General features: G+C 34.3%; 1 long non-coding RNA gene across 1 annotated transcript; it reads right to left on the bottom strand.

The window, feature by feature from the left end:
- Window positions 1-2,577: 2,577 nt before the first annotated feature.
- LOC134761520 (uncharacterized) lies at window positions 2,578-16,254 on the bottom strand. The gene is made up of 3 exons (XR_010140220.1): window positions 16,154-16,254; window positions 3,751-3,921; window positions 2,578-2,751 (listed from the first exon to the last, which is right to left on the bottom strand). It is a non-coding gene; the product is annotated as an uncharacterized LOC134761520 (long non-coding RNA).
- Window positions 16,255-16,272: the final 18 nt, after the last annotated feature.

Genomic DNA, 16,272 nt, shown 5'->3' with positions numbered 1-16,272 from the left:
CCTTAGTTCTGTCTAACTTTCCTCAGTTCCCCTACTTAATGCTGGAACTAAAAACACATATTGTATTTCCTTTTCTTTGCTAGAGCTAGACCCTATACAGACTACAAGTCTCTCCTCCCCGGCCTGTATCCTGTATGGCAGTAAAAGATATCGCATGATGTATTACAGAGGGTACATTTTAAAGACATTAAACATTTTTCAATCATGTGCAGTTATTTAATGAGAAAATCTATTTTACATTACACAGACCTCTAGAGGATATAGCATAACTGTGATGAATAAAGAAAGGTGTGTTTTATGAAAATCGAATTTGTTTTAGTCACATTCTTCTATTTCCTTTTGGAAGGTATAAATTCTGCAGTGATCAAAATTCATAAAGGAAAATGAGGCTCCTGCATGTGTGTATTAGAAGATAATTATGCAGGCATGTAGAAGTTGTATTCCAGTTTTTATTAACAAATTCATTACATTATTTAATGATTTAAAAAAATCTCCCTAAGACTAAAATTAAGAAAATCTTAGTAATGAAGCATCATTAGAAAATCAACTTTGTTATTGTGAATTTGAAATCTCTAGCTCCTAATCATTATTTTAAAATTCTATTGAAGGATCATTTTTGAAGCACTTCATGAAAAACAAAAAAATTTAGAACATAATTTTTTGTTATGCAAGCTAATTGCAGCTACAATTTGGATTCTAAGAGAATATGAAACACAATTGAATCTCAGCAACATATCAGTCCTCTTCTAGGATTAGTTTGAGATAGAGATGATTTGCCTTGTTTATTTTGTAACGATTCTTATTTACTTCAATTTAATAAAATTAAAATTTCCATGTAGGACCTCACATCATGGGTTTGTCCTATTCTGTGCTTACCTGAAATAATAACTAATAACAGAAATAAGGAGGTATTCAGTATGCACAGTACCTACAGAAAATATGTCCTTGTGATTTGAGTGGCTTAGCCATTTTACTTTGTCCCTATGATTATCTAATGCACTTTGCATTCACTTAGGAAACAACAAATGTCCATACTGGAGAAATGAAAATTCAATAAAACTAAATTATCTTAATATTTATGTAATAGTAATATATTAGAGAAAAGACTAGCTAAATAGATGTAGAAACCAATATAATAATAAAGAGGTATGTTAAAATGTATGCATTACTTATCTTTCCACAATGTGATAGAATAAGAATCTCTTAATTTAAAAAAAAGTTGTTCTGCATTGAATAATGAGTAAACAGAATTGCACTGACACTTTTTTACCTTTAAGAACAATCCTAAAATTTCATGGAAATTTTTTACAATACAAACTTTGTAGTTCATGGGTAGTTTCAAAATGAAGACCATTGCTTCATAAAATGTATATGTTAATATCAAATGAGTGAATAATTCATTTTTTTCATGAAACAGGTGATTAAATTTGCTTACAGAAATATAAATGATTCCGTATCTTTGCATCTTGTCTCTGCACAAGCCTAGTAAATATATATTTTACGTATATTTTCAAGAGAAAGGTGAATTGAATTTCATTAAATTCTCAACATCTTAATAAAATAAATACTAGATTATTGGTTGTGTCATATTTCAAAGTTGATTTCAAAATGCACTCTCTTGACTTTAACAGTCTGTATTGATATCTTCTTACCTTTAGTTTAATCATCACTCTGGGAAAGTTGGCCTAAGCTAGCAGCCATCAAAGGATTGCTAGAGAATCAGTCAGAGGACATCTTCACCCACAAAACCTGGGAAACCTGCCCAAGAGCAACAGCAGGATATAGGAGGCTATAAAATTATCTCTACAGTAAACATAGGCAAAAACTTGCTTCAATAAAACACACATTTCAGGTTGACCTAGATGTGGGGTCATATGGTGTCCTCAAGATTCATACTTGTGAAAGACAAGCTGGGTAAAATTGGTGAAAATAGCAGGGAAGTCTCAACCTCCATAGGCTGGTTAGAATTTTGTCCCATACAAACATTTATCGGTCATGAAACTTGCTTCTAATGATGTAAAAATCCTGCAATTTACCATCTATTAACTTATATTTCCAATATTACAATGAAAAATCAAATTTTCTTTTTCTTGAGTTTTTTTAAATTTTTATTTTTATTTTAAGTTCTAGGGTACATGTGCAGGATGTGCAGGCTTGTTACATAGGTAACCATGTGCCATGGTGGTTTGCTGCACCTATCAACCCATCACCTATGCATTGAGCCCAGCATGCATTAGCTACTTTTCCTAATGCTCTCTCTCCCCCACCCCACCCCCCAACAGGCCCCAATGTGTGTTGTTCCTCTCCCTGTGTCCATGTGTTCTCACTGTTTAGCTCCCACTTGTAAGTGAGGGCATGGGGTGTTTGGTTTTCTGTTCCTATGTTATTTTGCTGAGGACAATGCCTTCCAGCTCCATCCATGTCCCTACAAAAAACGTGATCTTGTTCCTTTTTATGGGTGCATGGTATTCCATGGTGTATATGTACCACATATTCTTTGTCATTGATGGGCATTTGGGTTGACTCCATGTCTTTACTATTGTGAATAATGCTGCAATGAACATACGCACGCATGTATCTTTGTAATAGAATGGTTTATATTCCTTTGGGTGTATACACAGTAATGGGATTTCTGGATCAAATGATATTTCTGCTTTTAGGTCTTTGAGGAATCACTGCACCATCTTCCACAATGGTTGAATTAATTTACATTCCAAGTTTTCAATGCATTGGCAGATGAAGCATGGTAACCTAGGAATGAAAGTCAATATATTAAAGTATTTCATTAATAGAAGATGCCATTAATTGTAAAACACACAATTATTCTGTAAATCACCTGGAAAGAAATAGAATACTGTGGAGGCTGAACTACATGTTAAATAAATCAGCCTAAGAAAAATGTCAGCTGATTGCATGAGTCTTCATCCTCCTTTGTCTCCCTTTATCTGGATCACTCTAAAAATTTAGCTGAAGCTTGATGATTTAAACCTTTCCAAAAAAAATCATTGCTTCTAGAAATGGAACAAAGTAAACCAACCTGTCTCCTGCTTCTGAGGTTAGACGTAATGAGCACCAACTCTGTGCCCTCTCATCAATTTGTTTTTAAAAACCATATATAAGGAATTTATGCAAAATATACATGTTTATAACTTATAAGGTATAGCTATGGAAAACTATATACCTGCACATACATTTACAGTATATTTACTACTATGGATTCTAAAATTGTTAAAAGCAATCTCAACTGGTGCCTTGTTATGTAGCATTTTTAGGTTTTATCCATTATTTATTTCCAGTTATATTATTTACCATTTAAATATTTACTAAATGTAGTGAACAATTTTACCACTTAAATAACAAACATTGAATCACCAGCTGTACAAGAAGAAATTGTTAACGCATATAACACCCTCAGGAGAGGAGTCATTTCACCAGCCAGCAACATGCTGCAGATGGTAAGACCTTAAAAACAGCAACATCAATATTGGCAATAATAGTAATAATGTCTACTGAGTTTTTGTTAAGTTCCATGCACTTGCAATATACTAAAAGTTTGATCTTCACAACAAACGTATGATACAGAAAAAGAAATAGAAGCTCAGAGGAGGTAAGCAACTTTCTCACCATCATACATTTAGTCAGTGACAGAGCTCCGCCAGTCTAACTTCATGCTTATGTACCCTAAGACAGTGCTTCTCAAACTTCATCGTCTTTAAGAATCTTCCGAAGAACTTAGTAAAGCACACTTACCTGGGCCCCCTTCTCTGATATTCTGATTTAGAAGGTCTGACATGGAGGCCACCATAATCTCCCAACTGATGCTGATGCTGCTAGCACATATGGCAAATACTGATTAACAAGTTATCCATGCATTTCATAGCTTTCCTCATTGGGCAGTAATCCAGAGGCTAAGACACTCATCTGAGATTTAAGATATCCAGATATTTACCCTGTTGACGTTGTCAGGTAAACAAATGTAGGTAAATTTACTCTCTAGTTTCATTGCATTTCATAAGAGCTTAGAGAAACTGTCTTTCCACTCTAAACCTATGTTCTTCCACAAGACCAATTTAGGAACGTCTCAGGCGCATGAGGTAATTAGCCTCATATTCATTGGCCAGCAATATCACTCAGGTTTATGAGCACCCTCAGCCTGCTTCTTGAACCCTGGACTGGCCTAAAGAACAAGAGTTAGAAATAGTGCAGGCCCTGGAGGGTGATTCTAATGAACAACTTCTTCACACAAATCACATAAAGAAGGAAACAAAAGAATAAAAAAGAATTTCAAAATTTTAATCTTGATCATCTTAGAATTCAAACTGTCATTTGAACAAAACAATACAAATCAATAGCTATCATAAGCATTCCCCTGTTGGAAGGGTTTTAGCTAACATGCATATGGTGCTTATTATTGACAGGCAATTTTCTCGTACCTTCTTACATTGACTCATTTAATTCTTCCAATAATCCTGTGAGGTAGATAATACTACCATCTCCATTTTACAGATAATGACACTGGGACATTCAGAAAAATTAAGCACCTTATCCAAAGTTGTAAGCACTGGAGCCCATATTCCAATGGAAGTGGGCCAGCTCCAGGTATTCTACTCTTAACCACTTTTCTTCCTTAGGACAAATGGGGTCCAAATTCCTTGGTTGCCAGATGAGCAAGTAAGTGTGCCTAGTTAGTACTAAAAAGATTGAATAAATAAATAAAAAATGTAGCCTTATATGAGCTCATTTAAAAATAAGTTTTCTCATTTTTTTTTTATTTAAAAATAAGGTTTTATTCTTGCGATAGTTTACCGAGAATGATGATTTCCAATTTCATCCATGTCCCTACAAAGGACATGAACTCATCATTTTTTATGGCTGCATAGTATTCCATGGTGTATATGTGCCACATTTTCTTAATCCAGTCTATCATTGTTGGACATTTGGGTTGGTTCCAAGTCTTTGCTATTGTGAATAATGCGGCAATAAACATACGTGTGCATGTGTCTTTATAGCAGCATGATTTATAGTCCTTTGGGTATATACCCAGTAATGGGATGGCTGGGTCAAATGGCATTTCTAGTTCTAGATCCCTGAGGAATCGCCACACTGACTTCCACAAGGGTTGAACTAGTTTACAGTCCCACCAACAGTGTAAAAGTGTTCCTATTTCTCCACATCCTCTCCAGCACCTGTTGTTTCCTGACTTTTTAATGATTGCTATTCTAACTGGTGTGAGATGGTATCTCATTGTGGTTTTGATTTGCATTTCTCTGATGGCCAGTGATGGTGAGCATTTTTTCATGTGTTTTTTGGCTGCATAAATGTCTTCTTTTGAGAAGTGTCTGTTCATGTCCTTCGCCCACTTTTTGATGGGGTTGTTTGTTTTTTTCTTGTAAATTTGTTGGAGTTCATATTCTCACTCATAGGTGGGAATTGAACAATGAGAACACATGGACACAGGAAGGGGAACATCACACTTCGGGGACTGTTGTGGGTTAGGGGGAGGGGGGAGGGATAGCATTGGGAGATATACCTAATGCTAGATGACGAGTTGGTGGGTGCAGCACACCAGCATGGCACATGTATACATATGTAACTTACCTGCACATTGGGCACATGTACCATAAAACCTAAAGTATAATAATAATAATAATAATAAAAGAAAAAAAAAGTAAATAAAAGATATAGAGGTTTTAAAAAAAATAAATTAATAAGGTTTTAAAAACCTTATTCCTGGGGAGTTAAGATGAGTACAAAGGAGACATTAGAAAATATTGTAAGAATGCATGTATTCAAGTACCAAGGTACAAAATTATGAAATAGTAACAAGATTATAAATTAAGTTTATCACAAAAACTGAGTGACATTTCAAAGGAAATATGAGAATATAGAATAAGCTGTTTTATGAGCAATGCATGGGATGTGTGGGGTGAACCTGATATAATTACAGTTGGAGTGAAGGGCCAAACATAACTGCCTGCAGAGATTTTCAAAAACAGAAAAAAAAGTCATTACCTAAAGTGATAACTTGATTAAATAAAATCACTTGTTAAAGCTATAATTCATAACTTTTGTGCAGCAATGACGAGTACCCATTTGTGACTTTATTCCTGGATGTATCATAAAACAGAAGTATTTTACCAGCAGTAATCAGAGGTAATATCCTAGAGAGTTTTCTCAAAGTGGTCTGAAGTACAAACTGGATATAATTAGTGTTACAGGAAGGTTTCCTTGGATATAATAAGCATACTCTGAGATGGAAATTAGCATGCAGAATGTTTATTAGGGAACAATCTACAGATTTATTTTTTTAATTTACCTGTCAAGGAGCAAGATTAAGCACAAGAAGAAACTGGTTTGTGATATAGTCACAACACAAGCCTTAGCAAATCCCACGGGAAGCTATAAAACTAGGAAAGCTCTTCTGAGTTGTCCTGAACTGGAGAAAGGTAGCCTGAATTGTACGTCTACCAGCTCTCGAAGTGGGCTTGCCCAGCAAAGGGATTATGGCAATTTTCAGAAAGGGCAGACAGTAGAGCTGCTTCTGGGCAGGACTCCCAGCTGCTGGGTGAATATGCCCTTCAGAATGATGATGCACTGCATCCATAACAAGCAGTCAGTTGGGATTCAACTAGGTAAGTTCCTGTTCTAAGTATATGGTAACCTGGTCATAATAGGCAAGTTATCTTTATTAACAAGTGCGACAATATTCCCTCTCCTGGGAGAACTGAATATGGTGTTGTATCTCTGTTCCTTAGACACAGGCTGTAACAAATGTGTCTTTTCTTGCATGAAAAAATTAAAAGCTGACAAGCATGTCTTTACACACTGTCAGACTAATGAATTATTTCATTCATCTTGTAGTTTAGTAAATTCATTAACATGAAATGTAGTCCTAGAAAGTTATCATCAGATGGCAGCACACACATATCATAGTTAAGACTTCTTCCACTAAAAGAGAAAATACTGAAATTCTAAGTTAGGTTGTCATTCTAAAATTATTCTAATGTGTAGCTAAATAACTTACATAAAAACCTATTGAGAAAACAATGTTCACAATTTTTTTTGGTAATGTTTTGCACGTGAATATAGTGGCAGTCCTTTAAATCAATGTAGAGAATGAGAGGATGAAACAATCTTAGGGAGATTATTTATCCAATACCTAGTGATAAAGAGGTTCTGCTTTTCACCTTACTTGTAGAACAACTACTGCTGACAAGTACCCAAGAGCATATCTGTGCCTCAGTTTCCTAATTTGTAAACGGAGATAACAATAGTACCCCCATTTTGGAGTTGCTGTGAGGAAAAAGTAAGAAAAAATATTTGCAGACTTAAAAACAGATTCTAGTGTGTTGTGTTACTTATTAATTTTTATTACTCACAATTTTAAATATAGATGCTCAATACTATACTTCTTTCCAATCATAGTTATCATTTATTAATTCAGCACATAGTACAGCGTTTGTCATATAATAATTATATGGCATTATCACATTAAGCCTTTGGAACAAATGTTTTAATATGAATTATGAGTCAAAGAAACTGAGATACCAAGATAAAATAACGTGTCAGAGGTAAAACTATAAATAAATGATGTGATGGATTTCTATCTTGGTAGATCTACTGAAAGCATTTCCTTAAGTCTTTACTACATCAGAAAGAGAGGCTAATCTGATTGTTGTTATCAAATTTTGAATTTGTGAATTTAAGGAACTCTGTTTTATTTTTCTATCATAATATTAAAGAGTAATTTCATTATTCAAATTTTTAGCTTATAAGTTGAAGATATTGCTAGATGTGATTTAAAAAAAAATCTAGACTCATCATGGAAATTGTAATAAGATCATGTGTTTGATATTTACTTTTCCTCTATAGAACTGGAGTAAAGATGCTGCACAAAAGGCCAAAATGATGCCAAAGCAGTGTAAACTGATACAGATCAAGGAACAGGAGTGGAAAATTGCAAGCAGGGGTATGCAGTGGCTCTATATGGCCCATCTTTGTGCTCAAAACTCTCCAGAGGTTGTTAATTTCCTGGCAAGATGAAGTTATATCATACAGTGTATTTGTATTTGTACCCATACTTCACAGTGAAATATGGTCTAATACACAGGTTTTATTATTATTATTATTTAATTTGAACATTCACATTTATAGGTTCCAAATTCAGGTCACCAAGGATAAGGGAATCAAAGCTCTAAAAGTTATAGAATATTTGAGCAATGCAATAGTGACTGGACAGGCAGCTAGATGCTTAGACGGTTTCCACTCAATGCAGTTATCTCAGCTACCCACAATATATTACCACTAGGATTTCTTTAGCTTTAGGAATTGTCGATATGCAATTCTTCTGATCTGCCCATAAGAACATTTTTAAGGGATCAAAGGTGAGCCCATCTCATGGCAATACAATAACCATGTAAATTAGGTTCACTGCTAGTTTTCAGAAAAGCCATTAGTACTTTCTACACAAGTGGATATTAAAAATGTCTACAATAATATTTTATTATAAAATTATATAAAGTACTAATGGAACTTCTATATCTACAGATTATTCATAATTTTTGAGCAATATCATTGACAAATTAATTTTCAGTAGCAAAACAATAAAACTAAGCTCTTTTAGCTATTCTCCAAAACTCTTATGACAAAAGGATTCCACCATATTGTATGTTTTAGCATTTGTAACTAGCCAAGAATTTTTTTTTATGTTTCAAGTGTACTACTTGTATATAGACACATATATGACCTTATTTTATCACACATCCACCTTAAAAATACATAGCAATTAAAAGTAGCTCTTAAAGAAAGTAGCTCTTAAAAGTAGCTTTTTAGAAAGCAACATTGGGTGCAGGAACTAAGAGGACTGGCTGGTGCTTTTCATCAGTAGTAGGTGGTGGTGGCTAAGGTTTCCACTGTGGGCACAGCCCAACACAGCCCTACCAACCTGACTCTGCAGATCACCAGATGGCTAACATTACACTGAAAAATGTATGGAAAATATTGATTTGTTTATTTTCTATGAATTGAGCTAACTTTCCTCACTAGTCTTATTGTTAAATAGTGGAGAAAAAAAATTTGAAAAAAATAAAATAAATTTGAATTCAATGTAGCAAATTTGGTCTAATGCAGTACAATACTTTTTAAAATTTGTCTTTGCAAATTAAAATAAAGTACCGTTATCTTGGATTTTCTCTACCTCTTGTTTACTCTTGAGCACCCTTAGCAATTTTGTGTGCCATTTCTACGGTATCTGAAAAGTTATTAACCCAAGCCATATTAAAGGACATGAGCTCTAGCAGTTTGATTTATTTCTTTACCAAGGACACATTGTAAAACATTAACTCAAGTCTTCCCTCAAAGTTTGCTTACTCCTTCTTATTCTCTGAGGAAAGTATACAAATACCCCCAATTTTCTAGCTGCTCCCATATCTATCTAGATATTTCTAAAGCTCACTACCCCATTGAGGATGGAAACTACCAGAGATAGGGATGAACACGTAAGGCAGGAAATAATAGTTCTTTCTTTTAACTTTCTTTCTCTTTCTTGTCTTCTCCTCACAATCCCTTGTGACAGAATGTCAGGCTTTTGAATTACTTAAATTCATATTCTCTTAAAATGGGGAAGAAATCTGAACAGCCTTTTGAAGACTTATACTGCCTACCACAAAGAAGCAACACTATAAGCTGAGTTGGCCACTGTTGGTGGTGGTTGTAAAGACAAGAGATGAATACACTGTCATGTGTTTTCCTTAGCCGTATTAATTTTCTTGGTGTAGGTAGTACGGTGTTTTTCAGAGAAGGAACTCAGATACTGTGTAGAGAAAGGCAAGTCCATCATTAAGTAGACCTCCTGGATTTAGTTTTCACATACCTTGGGACACTCTGAACTTGAAGACACGGCCACTCTACCAAAAAGTACCTGAGATGTGGGAGGAGGTGGAGGTGGAGTGGTGGATGAGTATTTGACTGAAAAACTGTGGCCCTGGGAAACAATGTGGGACTGGGTTCAACAAGTTGACAATTTGCACTTCCCTGGCCCAGAGAAAGGAAGATCATTCCTAAATACCATGCTGGATGGTGTGTGTATTGAAATTGGAGGAAAATATACATTGAAAGAGCCTCTTATGATATAGTGTATGATTTCCTGCTCCCTATTCCCACTTCCAGCATAGATATTGTCTGTCCTCCAGGAAATATTACAGTACGTCTACTTCAATAGCTTCTTTCCTAGATTATCAGCTGAGAGCTAGAGGCTGCCAGACCTAAGCATAATTATTGTTCTTGGGGCTTCACCCCAGCCTGGCTCCAGTATTGCCTCTGTAGAACTCTACAATTGGAACAATAAAAGAAAGAGAGATTTCAAACTGGTCCCCAAAGCACTGGTTTCATGCTTTTTATCCAAGATTCTTTCTCTTTCCTCTATTTGTCTTTTCACTTTTTTAGTTTCTTTCTCTTTCTTCTCTTTTATTTGTCTTTTCACTTTTTTTCTTTTTTCCTTTTTTCTTGACACTTTATTTTACTGAATTATAACATCAAAATTTCAAGACTGCCCAGGACTTAACCCATCAAAGTTCACAAGACATACCCTTTCCAACTGCTGCTTCAATTAAGTCCATCCTGATCACACTCATGGATAGGCTTGATTTCAAGTGCATACAATGGAGGGAGAAACAGTGCAACAAATATCCTTTACAGCAACTCAATCTCTCTTCTTGGTTTGTGGACTTCCACTGAAGGCCACTTTCTGCCTCCCAGGAAATGCAAGAATTCAAAAACCTTAGGCTCCCATGGTCCTCCCATATGTTTTGGTGGTTGCTAAAAGGAGCTCCATATAATTCCCTATCTCACATTGGAATCTCCAAAACTAGGTAAGAGACTGAGAACTAGAATCTATTTTATAGGTCTTCATCTTATACAGAAGTCAGTGATGTCTGGCCATATTTTTGGAATGTATATATTCTTCCAAATATTTCCATTAAGCTAGTTTGTCAATTATTCTTGTTGCCTGTAGTAAATTTATCCAGTAACTGTCCCAATTCCCCTAGTTAATGTTGGAGATACAAAGACACATTTTTATCATTTGTCTTTCTTTTAGCTTAGAGCTTATGCAAACTACAGCTGTCTCGTTTCTCACCTATACCCTTTCTCGATGCCAGTGTTATCCTCAATATGTTATAATAGATGAAACTCCAATAAATAGTATCAGGCAAATATTTTGACTGTATCAAAAGTAAACCAACTAATACAATTATTTAAATTATAAATATGCTTTGCATAATGCAAGCCACAATTAGATAGGACATAACTATGATTAAGTAGTAGCCTTAATAAATAAAAAGATATATTTTATTAAAATTCAAGGGACCATTCATTTCTTAAGAGGTATCCCATACTTCTATTTTCTATAGAAATTTTTGAGCTGGGGGTAACAGAAAAAACATATAGTAATGTGAATGTCCTGAGTTTCAGTATTAGAAGACAAGCTGATACTTAAAATTGTTTTGGTTTTAACGAAGTAATTCATTATTTTATTTTAGAATAATAAAATATATTTAAAGCTAAATTGAAAAAAAGTTTTTGGAATGTCTTTAGAAAAATAATCACAGGTTATTCATTAGTTACAAATAACTCTAAAATAACTTATCAGTGTGAAATAAACTCTCTAGCTTCCAATCTCTTTTATTAAAATTTTAATTAAAATGTTGCCTCTTGAAATACCCTTTTAAATTATAACTTTTATAACACAATTTTCTTGTTCAGGATGACTGCATCTACTGATCTAATTTGGACTCCTTAAGGAAAATAAAACCTAATCTTAGCAATACATCAATCCTCCCCTAGGATTAGTTTGAACTGGTAATGATTTGTATTATTATATACATTATTATATATATTTTTAGAACTTATGTCTCATTAACTTTATTGTAATAACATTAAAATTCTTATCTTAGACTTCACATTGAGTTTGTCCTATTCAGTGCCTACATCAATTCATCAATTAATAATCAATAACAGAGATCTGTAGGAATTCAATACAGAAAAGTCCTAAAAATTACCTATTTGTGATTGGGTAACTTAGCTGTTTAATTTTAGCCATATTTTCATGTGTCCTTTTATCTTCTAAAAAATTAATTATAAAAACAAAATATAAAGAGAGTAAAATTTGCTTAAAATTTATGCAACAGAACTATGTTAGAAGAACAGATAAGTAGATGGAGGAACAAATGCAAAAAAGTATACTTTAAAACAAATGCATTGGCTAATTCATACATAATGTTATCGTGTGAATTATTATGTCGCTTTCAAACTAATTCTGCACTGTGTAAAAAGTTATATATTAGGTTGATGCAAGAGTAGAGGTTTTCGCCATTGAAAGGGAAAGATAGCACCATACAGCCACCTTAGTCTACCTTTTACAATGATCCCAAAAACTCATGGAAACATTTTCAAATGCATAAATTGAAGTTTGCTGCTATTATTAATAGGGACATTCACAAATTCATAAGCAATTTAAAAATTGTTTTTAAATTGTTAAAAGGATTGGTGTATTTTGAAATATTAAAAATTAGTGACTAAAATGACACAAGATGTACATGAGAATATACATAACTATAGATTATTAGTCATTTCAGCACCCAGAACTCTGCATAATGTATGGAATATATATTTGCATATTTTACAATCATTGTCAATGGAAAGGTGAATTGAAGCTAAACTGCCCCAAATATTTCAAAGGCTTCCTAATAGAAAGAAAAATAGATTATATCCATAACGTGTTTCAATTTTCAAAGAAAATGGACAACCTATAATGAAATCTTGCCACCATAGACTTTAATCAGTCACCACCATGAGCAAATACTAGTAGCTAAGTAAGCAGCCCTTAAAAGGCCTGGAGAGAAACAGAGGACATTTGCATAAAGAAAACCTGGAAAACGTGTCCAAGAACAGCAGAACGTAGAGACATTGATACTGTGAACATAGATGAAAACCGGATTTAGTCAAGAAGACATTTCAGCCTCTATGTGGGATGATACGTGGTAACAGGATTGTAATTTTGAAAGACAAGGTCCTCAGAGCTTGACGCTGTTACATGAAGACAGATCTTGGGGAAGTGGTGACAAAATGCCCTTGTGGTTTAGCTCAGTGCAGAGCACACTGCAAATCTTCTTTACAGAAAGGTGCCAAAACAGAAGAGTATATTTTCCTTTTGGGTCTTTCAAATCTAGTATTTGTAAATCATGGTGAATAATAATTTGAATACTCAGAATCTATTTATCACTACATTCAAACAGTCCATTAAGCTCCACCTCTAGTAGAGGAATGTGTCTACACACATTATTTGGAATTCCTCTGTAGAGAAGTTTTGTCCTTTCCCCCATCCCCACTTACTTATTTATAAGTCACTGCTTCTCTGCCCTCTTATGAACAGAGCTTGAAAATACTTGTGTTTATCAAAATCCTGCTTGAGTAGGCAGAATAATGGCCCACCAAAGATGTGCATGTCCTATTACCCAGAACTTGTAAATACTGATGCTACATGACAAAAGAGACTTTGCAGATATAATTATATCACAATATTTAATTAGGGAGTTTATCCTGTATTATCTAGTTTGGCCCAACTTAGTCAAATGAGTCCTTAACAGCAGAGAATTTTCTCTGGTTGAAAGTGGAAAACAGATGGAGTAGAAATGAAAATCAGAGAGATTCCGATTGTAAGAAGAATTCAATGCATCATTGCTGGCTCTCAGATACAGGAACCTACAAACCTGAGAGGGCCTTTAGAGGTTTATTAACAGCCAGCCAAAAGCAGGTAGCTCAGTCCTATAATTGCAAGGAACTGAATCCTGCCAAAAGCCTAAATGAGCTTAGAGGTAAATTCTTCCTAGAGCCTTGTAATGAAAACCCAGCCAACAAAACTTTATGAAATCCAGAGCAAGAAACCAGCAGAGCCAACCTGAATTTCTGACCTACAGAATTGTTTTTGAACACAAAATTGTGTTATTTCAAGTAGCTAAATTTGTGACAAGTTGCTACCGTAGCAATAAAAAATTAACACATATTTATACACATATCTGTAATTATTTTCCATATCAACCTATGTGTATATTGAACTTAATATGAGTTCATACTAATATCTCAGACTCTTAATCCAGCACCACAGAGTTCATTCTGCTCTTGCTTATTTGTAACTTATTTTCCTGACAGTGAAAAACTTTTAATTATCTTCCATTATTTGCTTATCTCTAATAACACATATAGTTTAAGAATTATTCATCTATAAGCTTGTGATATTCAAACTTACCAACTAGAGTATTATATTTATGGACAGTTGTTTTCGTCTTTAGTTTTACAAACTGAAAACCTCTTTCGCAAAGTTACTTAAGTCATCTCCTTTTTTTGACCACATCACCTGTAGTAAAATTTCCTATATATTACAATACACTTAGGCTTATTTGTCAGAGGCTACATTACATAATAGGATTCCCTAACACTCTGGATCATATTTTTTCATTTGCATTCATTAAAGTTCACTCTCTACAACGTACAATTCTATGAATTTCGACAAGTGCATAGAATGTTGTATCCACCACACCAGTACCTCATAGAACAGTTTACCACACTAAAAATCCTCCTGTGTATCCCCATTATAGTTGACCACCCTCTCTTCTCCTAACATGTAGCAACCACTGATATCTTTTCCATCCCAAAACGATTGCCTTTTTTCAAATGTCATACACATGGAATTATACAATAGCTACATAATTTTTTTGCCTGGCTTCTTTCAGTTAGTAAGACACATTTAAGTTTTATCCAGGGCTTTTGTGTAATAAATAGCTTGTTTCTTTTCTTTTTTTTAATAATATTCCATTGCATGGATATATCACAGTTTATTTATTTATTACTTGAAGAATATACAATTTTGGTAATTATTAATAAAACTGCTCTAAACATTTGTTTACAGAATTTTGAGAAAATACAGGTTTTTGATGTCCTTGGATGAATATCTAGAAATAGGATTAATGACTTGTATGGTAAGTCTATGCATATTTCTAAGAAACTGCCAAGCTGTTTCCCAAAATGGCTGTAGCATATTTCATTCCTGGGAGCAATAAATGAGAGTTTCTGTTACTATATATTTTAACACCATTTAAGTTTGCTTTTAAATGCTGTTGACTCGATGTTCAACATTGAGGAACCGATAAACTGTTTTCTAAAGTGACCGCACCATTAGACATTCCTATCAGCAATAAATGAGGATTCCAATTTGTCCACGTCTTTCTCAACACTTGTTTTTATTTTTTGTTTTAGCCATCTTAATAGGTGATGCCTCAAATATATTTCTGTCAAAGCCTTCATTTTACATATTTAGTTCACTCAACCTACGGAGTCTAATGAAAAAAATTGTAAAGCCAATTTTCATTACTAAAGCAACTAGCCACATACATTTACTTTCTCCAAAAATAGAATATCTTACTCACTTTCAATTCTAATATATGTTTTCATCCTCATGAAAACCATGCATTTTTTTTCAGCTCAATTTCTAAGTTGTACAGATAGGAAAGCAAATAGAGAGGAGAGAAAAAACAAGGAGCCTCATCATAACATTGTAGTCTGAAAGAAATGTCACCATTACTTTCAGCACTTGTTACTGATACTCTCTTTGCTATGATCTTATGGGATTCTCCTGCAGAAGTGACCAAACAGTCTTTCATGGTAGTCTGAAAATGGAAGAAGCAAAGTAATGAAAATATGACAGCATTCCCACCCCGTCCTAGAATATATCTAAAGATGAAGACTAACAACAAGCCACATCCTCAACAGAAATATTTATCAAGACAAGGAAAAAACAGAACTATACTATCCTGACTTGAATAAGCAAGGTTTCACATGAAAATCATTATTTCAAATATTCCTTTTATTTGGCACTGCAGAGGTTTTTACATATCAAAATGGTTAAGATTTAACATGAATGAGGTGTATGCAGGTTTGTGGGGGTGGGGGTGGATTTCTTTTTGTTTTGTTTTTAATAATAAGAGCAACTGTTAACCGAGCTGTGGGGTGGGGGCAAAAAGAGCCAGAAGGCAGCGCAGACCTCAGGACCATTCTTGTTGTTTTTTTAGAACCATTCTTATTCTGGGGTTTCTTCACCTACCCGAGTCTCGCCTCGAAGCCAGGTACCTCTACTCCACTACACGGCCCTCTGCCCAGGAAGTTGGAATCTTCACCTAGCAACACATTTCAGATCGAGATTGACAGGAGCATGAGCCAATC

The sequence above is a fragment of the Pongo abelii genome, chromosome 5 (assembly GCF_028885655.2).
Source record: "Pongo abelii isolate AG06213 chromosome 5, NHGRI_mPonAbe1-v2.0_pri, whole genome shotgun sequence".
Lineage (NCBI taxonomy): Eukaryota > Metazoa > Chordata > Mammalia > Primates > Hominidae > Pongo > Pongo abelii.
Note: the sequence above shows the minus strand (reverse complement) of the source record. Positions and strands in the feature narration are given on the sequence as shown.